At 37.5% G+C, this 15,187-nt stretch overlaps 1 long non-coding RNA gene across 1 annotated transcript; it reads left to right on the forward strand.

The window, feature by feature from the left end:
- Window positions 1–8,317: 8,317 nt before the first annotated feature.
- Window positions 8,318–14,719, forward strand: LOC140683870 (uncharacterized). Its single transcript, XR_012055443.1, has 3 exons — window positions 8,318–8,416; window positions 9,473–9,546; window positions 13,448–14,719. It is a non-coding gene; the product is annotated as an uncharacterized lncRNA (long non-coding RNA).
- The last annotated feature ends 468 nt before the right edge of the window (window positions 14,720–15,187 follow it).

Here is a 15,187-nt window from a genome sequence, read left to right on the forward strand (position 1 = left end):
GAAGAAGGAGGAAAAGGACAAAACACACCCAATTCCTCCATCTTGTCCCCTTTGAACCCCTAATCTAGAATCCTAAAATTTTACTTTTGCACCTGTGCCACTCTTAATTATTACTTACATCAAACACTCAGAGCTTGTAATTCATCCTGTAAGATTGAAAACTCTTTTCCATGGACAAAGATCACAGACAGTGTCTCTGGGGGCTCTGTACAGGGGGGTTCCTGACACCCTGCCAGGGTCCGAGACCCTCCAGGGCAGCCAGAGGGAAGCCCTGGATTCCCACAATCTGGGGCAGAAACAAAAGTTATTCCTGGAAAAGACAGTTTTATGGCAAGCACTGTGTGCTTTTTCAGCTAAAGACACAGTGTTTCACAATGACAGTGACTGTAGAAGGTCATCTACAGTAGACTGCATCATCATCCTCCTATTTACAGAGGATGACTAATCGTGTATCCTCCCTTTTAAATTTGAAAATGTACTTTTGAGCCAGTGTGGGCTTGATGCCAGATCTTTCTGATGTCTCAAAGTTCAGTGAACCAGCATTTAGCTCATTTCTTTCTACATATCACAGTGTAACTTCAGTATAATTTAGCAGCAATATCATGGTACAGTTGTCTGAAACGAAAATATGGGACACCTTGTGTGTTTGGTGTGGCTCATGATAGATTTGACATTCTCTCTCTTCATTTTATATTATATACAACTATATGTTATTGTCTTTATTAAGATGATGAGGTTTTGCTAGATTCAGTATGCTAAGTGTACAGTATTCTGTGCAGAAGGAAAATTCTTTTTCTTGAAACGTGAAGTGAGCTAGAAATTACCTCTGCTCGTTTATATGCTTATGAAATAATACAAAGGAAAACCAAGTTTTCCCTTCATTTAGGAGAGGGAGCTGCAGTTTTTATTCCATCTTCAATCTTCTGGAGAATTTGCCTTCTGGGGAATGCACCAATATTTGTGATTTATATTTCTAATTGTCATTTGTATGTATGAGTGTTGCCTTTTCTTTAGTAAAATATGGAGGGATTTGAATTTTTTTTTATTTCAATCACACATTTGGCCTTGGATTTCAGGAAAACTGAAGAAAAAGGGAAAACCTGAAAAATTCTTCAGTTCGAGCTCTATTTCTATTGTTCTGTCTATCAACATACTGCAAGCAGGAAAAACTGAAACATCAGGAGCTGAAACTATGCAAGGAAGAGAGGCCGAAGGTCTTGTAGGTATGGGACAGGTAAATCTTACAGATTTTTTAAAGAGTCTGGCTTATCCTCATTTAAAAATGAAAGCTGAAGATATGGATGGAAGTTATGCTATTCCTTTAAAATTGTCTTGTGTTGCTTTTTTCATTCTCTGCATTCCATGGAGTGTAACTAGAACTGGCATTTTCAGTGGGTAATGTGGCAATTTTGTCTATACATATTTAAAATTTGTTTTAATTCTTTTGAATGTAGCTACGGCAAATACACAAATTTTCTTCTCCTACTGATTGTATGTGATGACACTAATTTAGAATCTATGATTCCACTAACTTCCTAAGATCTGAATGCCATTAAGGGAAAACACTCCCTTACAGGAGGTCAACAATTAAGAGAGTTTCAATGAAAGTGTTAATATTCAACAAAAGAAAAAAAAAACCCACCTAAAAATCTTTTCTTTGAGAAGCAAACAATGTAAAACAGAGTTAACAAAACATAAGGCAGAATAAAATGAGCAAGATTCACAAGTTTGCTTGAAAGTCTTCATGTAGCCATGCAGATAGATGTACATGTGACCAGTTATTGAGACTGACATAAATAGCTGACGTGAATGTGGTGATGAAAGTGATGGAGATCAATAACAGGTCACAATCCCATTACGGAAGTAATGCATTCTGCATAATGTTCAAGCACATCTGTCACCCCAAGGAATGAAAGCTGCTTTAAATCGTTAGGCAGAAGCTAGCATCTTGATAATGGCAGCCCTACTTTGCTTCCCAGGATAATTATTAAACTGACCAAAGCGTTTTGTGGATTTGATGGTCTGCTGAAGATATAAACATACATACAAGGGTTTCTGCAAATCATCAGAGAAGTGTTATTCAGCTTCTGCAGCACTCAGCCACCAGCACTGCCAGGAACGCTCATATCAAATTAATTAGGAGAACTGTGAAAACACCACCAGCAGGGACCACACGAATGGCTCTCCCTGCAACATGGGACTCCAGTGTGGTGCTTCCACACAGCTGACCTCAGTGCAGCCCTGTGAACAGCACTATGACTTCTTGTGGGCTTCTCTTCTTGTTTCTTATAAAAATGTGTGTGCTGATCAGTGTCAGCTCTCCATACATTTCCACTAAGAATTTTGGTCCTTGAAGTTATAATTAGCTTTGAACTTTTCAAATGGTTAAGATGTGCTTAGTGTCCTTCTCTTTGAGGCCTCTCAGAGGCAGCTGATCATTCCTGGGGGTGTTGCACGTGACTTCTGTGTTACCAGTCACACACATTTTGCCAGGCAGGGAAAACACAGCTCACAGCGAGGGCTGTGTACATTTTCCTTGAAGAGAGTAACTTAAAAGTGTGCGGAGGACAGAGAGGCAAACAGCAAAGCTACTCTGTGATCGAGGAGAAGTGCACTGTGAAAGTCCATCTTGCTTCCTTAGGTTGCCCTGCAATGTGAGATCATTGGCAATGATCCAATTTTGAAGAAATCACTAGTTCACAGATCAGGTTTTACCTGCCCAAGGCAGATGCATGTTTTTCTGAGGACAGAACAAAGAAGGGGAAGAAAGCTACGTTTTAGAACTGTCTCTCACATATTCCTTAACCATATAATAAAGGTCTGTTCAATACATCTTGACCTGCAGAAAGAGGCATGGAGATGGAGCTGAAGGACTGAGGATGCTGGCAAGCCAGGTGCTGATCCTTGAGCAATGTTGTCTACAGCGACAGGTGAAAAAATGCTGTTCTCTTTTATTGTGCTATACCACGATGTAGACAGAAAGTTTGAGAAAAACAACTCTCCCTGACAATGAGGGCATGGATCTTGACCCCCCTTTCCCCTCAGTGCTCTCTGATCCTGATTTAGTATTATGAGTATTTTTCCCCAGAGGTGATAACTCTGTGAGGAAGAAATAACACAAACCAGTAAGACTTCTTGTAGCAGGGGGAGAAACAGTCATAATGGCATGTCCTGCATTGTGGTCTGTCACTGATGGTTTCATTGGAAGTTTTATTGGAAAAGCTGTGTAGGGGAAATAAAAACTCCAGCAAACAGCTTGCTTGGTACTTTAAAGCATACAGTGAACAAATCTCTGACCAGTAAAAAGTGTTTTTGAGCTCTCACAAGGTGTGTTTTGTTTGTAATCTTAGGTTCTAGAAATACCAAATCATCAAGTCTGGTACTTAACACTCTCCACAACAACAAAATAGAATTTTAGTCTGGGATGGGTTTATTAATGAACAGTTTATAATCCATATCAAAATAAGGATTTATAAAGGAAGTGCTGACACAAATTTAGAACAGGATCCAATAAAAACCTATGACTTTGGTGTGCAGAAAAGTGCAGAAGGTCACAGCCCTTGTCTAAAGCTCCCCACCCCAAAAAACAAACAAAAAAATTTGTCTAATTGGAATGTACGTAGATTTTTGTGGTGCCAAAGCCGAGCAAAAGAGGGAATAATTGAATTTGGCCTCTAATAACAGCAATGCAAATGCGTTCCTCTGTGTGTTTTACAACCTTTTCTTGTACAATAAGTGGCATATTCTGGAGTGTAGGAAACAGTTTTTGGATACACAATATTAAGGAGAGAAATAAGATTTTATGAGTTAAGTTAGAGTGAATGACAGATGGGGGAGGAAAAACAATTTATTTAATGTTATCTGCACTTGAAAAAAAACAGAAACTGTGACCTTGCTGTTTTTTCAACCAAATACAATCTGTAGCAATGGCTCTGTGTGGCAGGAAATTATCTGAAATAATGAACTGGTCAAGTACACTAAAACTGATACCCTTCTCATCAGCATCTAAAATATGAAACCTGCCAAAAAATTCTAATTGCAGTTTACTTTGTCCAAATTATTTTACTACTTGCCAAGAAGGGCTTTGAAATATTTGGCAGAGGCTTCTACCAGGAGAAAAATGAAACAAAAGGGAATGAAGTGGAACACAATAACGAAATATCCCCGCCCCCTTGAAAAATAGCAGGTTTGGGGGTTTAGCCCTTTCATGAAGAGCTGATAACTCTATAACCCAAACTAAGTAGCAAATCAGAAATAATTTATCAAGTATAAACAAACTGGACTCAGCTAAAAAGCCTTCCAAACTTAAAGGTGTTTCTTGTTAGAGCAGCTGCTTTAATACTGTGATAGTCACAAGGTGTGTTGATATTAAACATCAAATGAAAAGAATCTTGCCATACATTTACCTTGCTACATAGCTATGATCCATACAGTAATGTACAGAAATGTCACTGACTAAGCCAAATCTGAATTAAGCAATTGTGACATAACTAAAGAAGAGCTTCAAGAGAGTTCCACAAACTTCCTTCAAAGCCCTAGGCAACAAAGACCACAGCCCTTGTCTCTTTGTAAGAACAATGAGTTAAATTGCTTTTCACCTGGGACTAGCCCACAAATAAATAAAATCCAGTTTGGTTGTTTTGGTTTTTTTTCATTTCAAGGATTCAAGGCTCTATTTGCTGTAATTTTTCTTTTTAATATAATAAGGTATGCTGAAAATAACATTCAGGCTTTCATACCTGTTAAGCCCTTAGTGCTGTATTTAGGGAATACCTTTGACCATAGCATGACAGCTCGAAGGTGTTGTTTCAAGAAGGTGATTTTGACATCATTACTGCCTGTGCTTTTCACTTTCCAAATAAAATCCATGGCAGGTTTGAGCTGTGCAGATCCATTCCAGTTCTTCTAGGGTGTCGCCTGCCTGGGCTCTGCTGCCTTGGCCACAGCCCTACCTTGTCTTCCATCTCCTCCAATACCCCTTCCTGTGTCAGGGCTGAAAGTGGAAGCACAAAGTGTTTCTGGATCTGGCACTCGTGTGCCAGCGAGGGCACCCCTGCAGCAGGAGGGAACAATGCTGGCCACAGCCAGCTCCCTCCACCTTTGCAGCTCCCAAGGGAGGCCAGAGTGCCAGGAACTGATTCAAGGACCCAGGTCAGAGATTTGTGAACTCTGAATTTGGCAGGCAAATGGAGGAAGGATAGGTCTTGCAGTATTGTGTTTTAAGATGCATTTATTCATAACTACGAAAGCTGCAGACATATTGTGTTACTGCATCAGGATCCTGAGCAGATGTTTAGGTTTTACAGAGAAGGGGATATGGAAACATTTTCAGTTTTCCTCTAATTTTGAAAAAGTTCATTGTTACCTTTGGTTTGACATACTAATACCTACAGGGAGTCAGTCTGCTTCATTATGTCAGATTGCTTGAATATGAAGATTTTTTTAATTAGGCTTTTTTTTTTTCTGAACAGGCTGAGTAAATAGAGGCAAATTAATTGTCTCCTGCCACGACACCAGAGCCAATATGTATTGTTTGAAAGGAAGATTGAAAGGAAACAGAGTAAGATTTCTCAGACATTTCCATAATGTGATCATATCTTAACAGAAGGATTAGGAAATTGATCAGTTTATTTGTTTCATAGTTGCCTGACTATCTCTAGTTTCCCTACATAGTTACATAGCAGACTTGATGAAGCCAGAAAAATTGGTGTTTGGAAAAACTGCGCTATAGGGAAGGAATTATGTTATTTTACTTTTCGAGTAGTAGGATTTATTAGGGTTTTTTGTGTGGGGTTTTTTTTTTTGTTTGTTTTTTGGTGTTTTTTTGTGGGTTGTTTTTTTTTTTTTTTTTTTTTTTTTTAATAAGAAGGCCGTATCAGTGATGACACTGTCCCTGTGAAACTATGGGTCAGTGATCTCTGTCAGCCTCCACACTGCAAAGCACCTGCACAGGGAACATCTACCTGCATGTTTTAGTCCAGCTCAGGACTTCTGAAGAGAATCTACCAGTTCTCCACACTTACCTTGTTTTGATGTGAATTGGCAAAAGGTCTTGGAGAAGGTGAACAAGATTCCTTTCCAGTGAATATATGCTGGAGGATGCACTGCAGCACTGCAGCTAATGCACTTCAGCTGCTAAAGGGCTTTCAGGCCATGGAACCTGAAAGTTCATGTGTCCAAAGTCCGAAGTCTAACAAATAACCAGCCAAACCAAAAAATCTGCAAGACTCATAGTCCTACCCCTCAGGAGCTTAGTGGGTGGACTTTGGGTCCTCAACAGCAAATTTTTACCTTGAGAAGTCCTTCTGTTGGTTCCATGTGCTTATCCTTAGAAAAACTTGCTTTTAGAGAGCTGTAGTTGCAACTTTGAGAATTTTTTCTGAGAATATTTCTACTCAGAATTTGGGATCTGTGTTGCCTTTTTTTCTAATGTGATTTTGGATGATTAAGAAGCTTGAAGCTGTCTTGAAGAAAAAAACCAATCTAAGGAAAATCCTTCAATATTATCTATTTCTATTTTGCCAGTGGCTTGCAAGACACAAGAAAGAAATCTGTAGAAAAAAATATAAAATCAAAGTTACTTTTTTTATCCTGTAAATATTTAAGTGATATATTTTGGTGGAATCTGATCTGAGACATATATTTACACCTTGGTTAGATATTGTTCAGAGATAAAAACTCTATCTAGTGTTTCCAAGTACTAGAACAATGCACACTCCTGTTGAACTTTAATAGATGCCACACAGGAACAGGAGCCTGCACAGGCAGCTCCTACTGTAAAGCCTGGTCCTAAAATACTGAAGAGGCTGTGTCAGAGGGTGTGGGTGAGCACCCAGACAAAAATATGTGTCTTCCCCTCTTTACTTATGTCATAGACTGTAATCTCTGCTGCTCATGTCACAATGCAAAGGAATCACTTTTCTGTCGTTGTGATGCTTGTTATTCTTTCTAAAATAAAATATGGTACCTATTTCCAAGCCTCCATGCACCACACTGGCCTTCTTTTGCTAGAGTTAAGTAAAGAGAAAATATTCGGGACTGTAAATTAAATGGTTTGAGAACTGGGATCCCTATAAATATTTTTTAAATTTCTCCCCATTCTGGCACAAGGCAGATGTGTTGGTAAGTCCAACAAAAACATGGAATATACAAATATTATTTAACATAAGTCATGTGAGTCCCAAATTCCCAACAAAATGCATCAGACACAATAGTTAGCACTTTATATCCTTACAATGGAAAACAGCAAGAGCTCTAAATCTGAGATTATCCTAAATTATGATTATTCAAACTCTTTAGATCTCTATCTTCATGTAGAGTCTTGTTGCTTCTGAAAGTAAGTACATGGTATTATAGTAGTACATGTATGGAATTAGGAGTCTCAGAGCAGGTATCTGAGACTAACGTGGTTTTTTCTTCTAAAGTTTGCCAGTTACAATTTAGGAATAGTGCTATGACTTCTTTTGTTCAAATTCTGTTCAACTACATGTAAAGAATCTGCACTTCTAGTCATGGGAATAATTTGGTTTTAGCAAGCAGTTGGCTTGAGTTGTTACTGATGGAGTTTTTTATATGAAAATATAAAGCATCTAGTTTATTATAAATGTAAAGTCCAAATGATTTATAGCCAGTGTCTAAAACATGATTTAAGACTTTTTGATTCTTTACCAATTCTGGGAGGGTTTGGCAGGTACTCAAGTCTCTGATTAAAATTTGAGCATTCCATGTTTTAGCCAATACCTCTCTGTCTATATCTTAGTGAGAAGGGAAAGATCACTCAAGGTAAGAAACTGTCAGTAGAGGTCTTGTCCTCAGCCCTCCTGAACGAAGCAAATGGAAAAAGAGAAGGCATCCCTGGTTGCTTTTTGCAAGCTTTTCAAGCTGTAAAGTAAGAGCATGGTCTTGACCCAGCTACTTCCACTTGGGTAGCTCCTGGAATTTCCTGCAACATCATTTCTGTCCATTTATCTGAGTTTCTTAAAGGCAGTTGATCCAAGGTGCTGTCACCCCAAACAAGAGACATAATGTCTCAGTAAGAGACATAAATCCCTAAATAAAGAGGACAAAGGAAACGGGTGTGATGCTGAATAGTGGGTGCTAGAGAACCAAATATCTGGTCCATGGGTTGTAGTTGTATGTGTGTTCCATATGCATGTCTTTTAGTAGGTCTTTATGTATATGCAGCTGTAGCAATGTGTGTGTGTATGTATATATATGTGTATATATATATATATATGATGCATTGCATGCACTTAGCTGTTATCTCTTTTACTTGACTTTTCTCTGCAGTACATTTAGCATGGATTTTATTTTGCAGTTACTGGATATTGTGAGAGACAGCACCTTAACCTGGGATTTGGTCCATCATAACATTTTGGATAGACCCAAGAAACTAAGAAACATCTCATGGAAACAGGTGTCATGAATGTTAATGATATATTGGGCTGATAGGGAGCTGCCAAGTTTCTTGTTTTCTCTTGCCAAGCTCCTTGAACCAGGGAGAACTTTAAATGGCAGAATTTTAGAAGGCACTTTGTGTATGTGAAACCATATATTGAGAAGAAATTTGATGTAACTGCAGATCAGTGAAAATATGTGGTTTGGGTCTAGAATGACAGAAGAGCTTGAATCTAACTTTAGGCAAAACAAAATAATGTTTCAAGAAAGTTAAAGGAAAGAGGAAGGATACAATGGTCATGCCAGTTTCTTGTGAAACCAATAAAGATTATTAATTCTTAGATAGCATTTAAAATACTTCTATTATGTAAATAGACTCTTGCCTTTATACTAGCTGAGACCAGTCTGGGTAGATGTACTTTATATCCTATGAAGCTAATCACCCCATCTTGAAAAAGCATCACTTATCCTATTTTTGCATTTATTTTTATATTTTTGTTTGTATAACACCTCTGAAGAGATGATGATGTAACATTGGTTGCACTGTATGCCAGAGCTGTGGAATCATTCCCAGTCCTTCCCTTTCCATCTTTTTCTCATGCCAAATAGATTGCTATTTGGAAGAAAAATGTCCCCACATATTATAAATATATAGCCCTGAAAAAGTTTAGTGACTATGTAGTCTCCATTTTTATCCTGCACAGGGTAAGTGGAAATCCTTTGGGTGTGTGTTGTGCGTGTGAATGCTTTGGACTATTGCTTACCACTGCAGAATAATTCCTTGCTCATTTTCTCTAGCCAACTACTTGTAGATCTTTGCAGATTTTAGAGCTAAAAAAAGCCTGCAAAACTGTAAACATGTTCAGTCATGTGGGAATCTATCAATCTAGTACATCTTGGAAATGCAAACCATATTTTGAAGGAAAATGATAAATGAGAAGACAGTATGAAGCTAAACCTAAGATTGCACTTGAGGTTTGCTTAGTCCTTTCTTGGCAGGCACTTAGATCTTCTTCTGCTGTTCCATATGCATGGTGCCAGCTATGTGACTCCAAGTTTTATATTCCTCCTGTAGGTTGGCATTCTTGAGAAAATCAGGATTACCAAAAGAGAGGAGGGGGAGTTATTGACTTGTCTGCTGATGGCAAGGTAAAATTTTTATGCCTAGTTTGAGAAATTCCTGCTTGGAAATAGAAGGGTGGATAAGAAGTCCTGAAGAAAAGTTCACACTTCATGGGGAACATTTTAGGCCATTTCCCCTGGAAAACACAAGTTACACTATCTATCATGTAGTGTCTCATCCTCATTTTTTCTTTCTTCCTGAATCGCTCTACTTCACTTAAGTCTCTTTGCTCATTTTATTATTAGGCATTTTTACAGGAAGCAGGATTTATGGTCTCCTTTTGCTAATAAATGTTAAGGAATATGACTTAAACTAGAGAGTACACAGCAGGAGATGATGAGCTCTTAATAAACAAATATCCTGTTTTCATGCAAATATTCTTAGTAACGCAAACAAAACAAAGCAGAGGAGGAAAGGCAGCCAAAGTGTTATACAAGCTGTGTTGTAATTAAATAGGAGGGATTTCAGAATTTTCCAGAGGGCAAGAAGAGTTTCAAGTTATCCTTCAGACTTTTCCAGCTCATTCCTTCAGATGGTTTCAACCCATAATGTTGGATGGAGGGTTGGAAAAGGAGAATTGGAATATTGACAAGTAACCTGAGAACTTCACAAAATTCTCAGTGCCTTGTCCTGTTCCATATCTTCTCCTCAGTGAGAAACTCTGACCTTAGAACTTGGCAGACTATATTGCTTGAGGATTTTGGAGTTTTTAAGAAGTTTCTAAGGTCATGTTATTGTCCTCATTCTGGTGAAAATACCATCTTCCTCCACAGCCATAAGCAGGATCATATCTGCAGAAAGTATTGACTTAGGTAATTTGCCTTAACATTGTGTTTAACATTGATCCATATTAACCTGCTGGAATGGAACTTAAAAGCTTTACTGATGGTGTAATAGTGGCATGAAGTCTGGGGAGTGATTAATGAGAAAGGAAAATCTAGATCATCTGGACGTAGCAAATAGTGTGTCTGAATATGGCCAAATACCTCTTACATCCACTAGCCAAGAGGACAGCCCTAATTACAGGAGAAGGGTCTCCAACTTGGAAAGAGTAAATAAAGAATTGGGAATCAAAATGGATAATACCTGATTGCTACCTTCTGGACTATTGCTGTGGCCAAAAAAAGCTGATAGGATCCATATACAAATAAGCAAAGAAATCCAGGGTCTTGATGCAGGGTCTGTTGGGTTTTAGTGTGTCCCAGCAACATGAATTCAAGTTGGATGGTCAAAAGATGATAAGAAAACAATGTCAGGATCAAGGAAGGGTTAGGAAATGTGTGTTTTATATTTATGTTTATACTGTTTTTTCTGACTGTGACAAGCTTAATGTGTATTTCAGTCCATACAGATGCATATTTCTAAGGTGAACAAAACTTGAAAATTTGGGTTACCGGTGTAGGAAAGAAAGCTGTCTGAAGATCCAATGACTGCGTGTTGATACCTGGATAAATTTAGATTAGAAAGGAAATGGACATTTTTAGCCACCATTGGAGAAAATTTCCAAAGACTGTTGTGGAGCCTGCCATAATACTAATTTTTTACATCAGAATTGTGCACTTTTACACAAGGGAGCTGGAATATGCACATTCATCCAAAGCGTATTTTTTGTTCTTTGGATTAGCTGCACCAAAGACAAAAATTAGTGTTAGTTTTGCACACTTTGGATCCAGGAACCTTTGACACAGACTGTAGGCCCAAATTAATTTCTGAACTTTAGTGCTGGTCCATATCTTGCTCATAGCTCAAACCAAATCTTAACTCATGAACATGCTTGAATTTCAGAAACAGTCGTTTATATGGCCAAAAATTTGCAGCTGGCTACAAACTTTCTATTGTATTCAAACAATATCTGGCTTCAGCTATCTTTAAATATGGGCAAAGTCTGGATTTAAACTTCACAGCTTCAAAGCTTCTGTTTTTTGCTGTGTTACCCTCACAGGATTGCAGGCATATACCATGAGTACTGATTTATAAATGCCACATAATTACTGACCCTGGCAAAATATAAAGTCTCCTATTTGCTGAAATGATGCAATTTAAACATTTTAAACATTTATTAGTTTATTATTTCCAAAATATCTGTACCATCTTTGGAAAGAGCATAGGACAGATATAACTCACTGATATTTTTATATCATCACAACATCATTTTCTTTCTTTTACTAGCTTCCATTTATACTCAGAGAAAGAAGGAGCTCTAAAAATAATAATTTCTTAGAAGTTTATGCTTGCAACTAAACTAAATTTGTTTCAGTCAATAGTGTGATGAGAACAACATCAGAAGAGCTTTGTGGTGTAGTCAAGGTAGTTGTTTAGTGGAGCAGGAATGTTCAGAGGGTTGAAGCTGAGGTACAAATTCAACTAGTCTGGAGCAGGGAAAATGGATGAACAACCATCCTGACAGACACGTGCACAGATTCTCCTCCCTTGTTTGGGCACTTCTTCCCCTAAAATTTGTCCTATTTATAATATTAAGGAAAAAATAATTGCTTGACTCTTCTTCATCTCAAGAAAACAGCTGAGAATAATAGAGACTGGGCCAAGAAGTCCAGGTCCCTAAAACTGAGGGCCAACTATATATGGAGATGTTTGGTTTATATAGCTCTCAAATACCACCTACTGTGTGGGTCCCTTGGCTGCAAGTGCCATGGCCTCAAAAAGCTTTAGAACTCATGGTAGGAGGCAGAATGTCATCACTACCCTCTCTCTTCTCTGGTGTCCTCTTGCCATTTAAGTGTTAGTCAATGTTTGCCTGATTAACCTACTGATAGGCATTCTAGCCTGAGCTCTTGAAGTGAAGGTTGATACTTGAAAAAGGTTTCTGATACAATCAGGTACTAATGGCTATTACAAAACTTCTTGGAAACATTATTTTGGAAGTTTTGAATGTATCTAAGTACACTGATTTCTAAAGTTTCCAGACATGGTCACCTGGGAAAAGGTTCCTTTTTGCAATCTAGACCATAATAATTTGATAAATATCCTTTAAATTTGGACTAAGAATCCTCATGTTAAAATCTTCTTTGCTTTCACTTTTTAAAGCTATAAAATCTGTTTAATTACTCTTATCCCATTTAATTTCTTTTCTTTCAGAAAAGAAATACAAATGCATGATGTATTTCATTATATAGTCCTGCTGATTTTATTTTCTTATGATCTGTTATTGATGTTTATTAATTTGTATTTTATAATCCCACTTAGAGGATCAATATTGTTTCCTCCATGGCATGAGAAAACACTGAAATTTTATTGTCAGATACCACAGTATTGTCAGATACCAGTAGAAAAATGTTGCCATACAGCACAATATTGCTATACAGCATTCAACTTTGCTCCCTTCCATATTGGACTGGAAAATATTTTAATGACTTCAGTTCTTTAAATGCTGCCAGGACAACTATGGGCATTGCATGCTTTTAAAAATTCAAATAAAACACAGAATTTCAAGTTAACCCAAATTTTAATCATATAAACATTTGATTAGGAATGAATAAAACCTTAAGCAAGAATGAAAAAATGAATATAAAGCATCTGTTACACAGTTTATGTAACTTGATCTGTGGTAGATTTAAGTTCTATGCTGAGGTTTATATAAAATTGCATGTCTGATTTAAAGGGACATTATGTACTTCAAAATTTCTATATTAATAGAGCTTGTAAGTGCCAGGTGCCAGGGATTGTTAATTTTTCACTTCAGTGTGTTCCCTTAGTTATCCTCAATATTAGTATTCGATTTGCTTGTGTGGAGGAAGATCTTTGCACATGGCTTGTGTGTTGTGCTTTGCACTTTGGTAATTCATTCCCCAAACTTTGGCCTTTGCAGTAAAAGCATCAGCTGAAATGCTACTTCTGCTTTCTTTCACCCACTTCTCTTTCTAAAAGATTTAAAATAAGACTTTTTAATTTATTTTTTTTTAATTTCAGATCAGCATCTTAAGCAGACTGAAATTTCCTTAAGCTGAACTTCATGAACTGTTGGATTTTTTTCCGCAAATACTTATACCAGAAAAGACGCATTTGGTATTTGTTTTCTATCCTTTCAAAAATGTATTTCTCTTCCGGTAACTTGGAAATACGCTCCAGAATTCATTGTCCAAATGTATGATGTGAAATTTGGCCCTCAGAATATGCATTCCAGTGTGATTTTTGTGTGACAGTTTTTGTCATTTGGTATAATGGCTTCTGGACCCATACATGGAACCCAAGACTGATCTCTGTGTCAGCAGTGGAAAATGTACGTAACTCTCTTGAAAACAGATGAAGATCTAAACTGGCCCTTTGGTGAAAAGCTGCCTGTTTTGGATATCATTATTTTTTCAGGGTTGCGAGGTATTCTGCAAACATTTAATTTCTGCTTAGGGAATCTGTAATAGTCTTGATGTTTTGCTTGATCTGCTTTCTCTAAGAATTGTTGTACTGACTCCCTGGAGCCCATTCAAATGCTTTTAAGTACTACTTTTTCAAGCTTTTTCTTGTTAAGATGATTGTCCTGTGGGATTGCAAGGGTGATGTGAGGGTTGATGTTCAGGAATACAGAACATTTTGAGTATTTTTTGATTCAATGTGTCTAATACCTCCCTCTCTTCATCTTGCTTTTTGAATATGTCTAAAACTCCCCTATAATTTGAAATCTCATTATATGCTGTTGCTGCTTGCTGAATGGTTTGTTATTCTCAAGGTCATCCCAGTGTGCTCTTACCCCATGTCTTGACTGAAGCTAAATATGTTTGGAGAAAGGGAAGAAAACACACCTGCAGGCACAAATTCCTTAAATTTTTGGAGTCTTTCATCCTATTTTCCAACATTAGTTTTTGTGCCCTCAAACATACCAAAATTTTTCTACAATTCACTCTTTATTATCCTGTTAGCTCCTCCGGTATCTCTGACTCTATTTCACCTCCAGAATGAGCACAGTTGTAATCTTTGAGTAATTGTCCTTCTTTCCTCATTAACTCACTTGAGTCAGTGAATTTTCTGGCACTAAATTAAAATTTCTTACTCTCCCCTTTGGAAGCTCTATCTGTTTGTTTGTTTCTCTTTTCAAAGCAACCTATTCCTTTCTCCCTGACTGTGTGGACATCGGCAATACATTTAAAATCTTCTCTTACTAGAGCATTTCCAGAAGGATGCTCATCTTCTTTTCCCTTAGAAGTATTTCTGTTGGAAAGCTCATCTCTAATACCTGTATGAAACCACTGAATATTGGGCACAGATGACTGCAGTCAACGTTTCCTTACTTATTGAGTGTTATTCATAAAAATAAAAAATCTTGATGTCACATTTGTGCATTGTATCTGCAGTTATATAACTGGTTTTGAATATTGATGGCTGTTCTGTTTTGTGTCTGCTAAAGAGGGTGTGGAGAATAAAGAGGGAAATCAATAAGGAGTCATTTTTTTGTATAAGAATGATCAAATCTATACAGCTCTGTAGATGATTCAGGAAACAGAAGGGCAAAAGCCTATAAACTGACAAATGTGATGGAGAAGGGAGCAAAAGAGGCAAAGATTGCTTTTTAGTATAAGAAAGAAAGCTCACAATGCAACTGGCAGCAGCAGGCTCAAAACCATCCACAGGGAGCAGCTTCACACAAAGGAGTACTCTGGCCTGGGACACTGTAGATGCTTAAAATTGACTTGGCTTTGAAATGTAATCAAGTAAACT

Source organism: Taeniopygia guttata, chromosome 4 (assembly GCF_048771995.1).
Source record: "Taeniopygia guttata chromosome 4, bTaeGut7.mat, whole genome shotgun sequence".
NCBI classification, from domain to species: Eukaryota; Metazoa; Chordata; class Aves; order Passeriformes; family Estrildidae; genus Taeniopygia; species Taeniopygia guttata.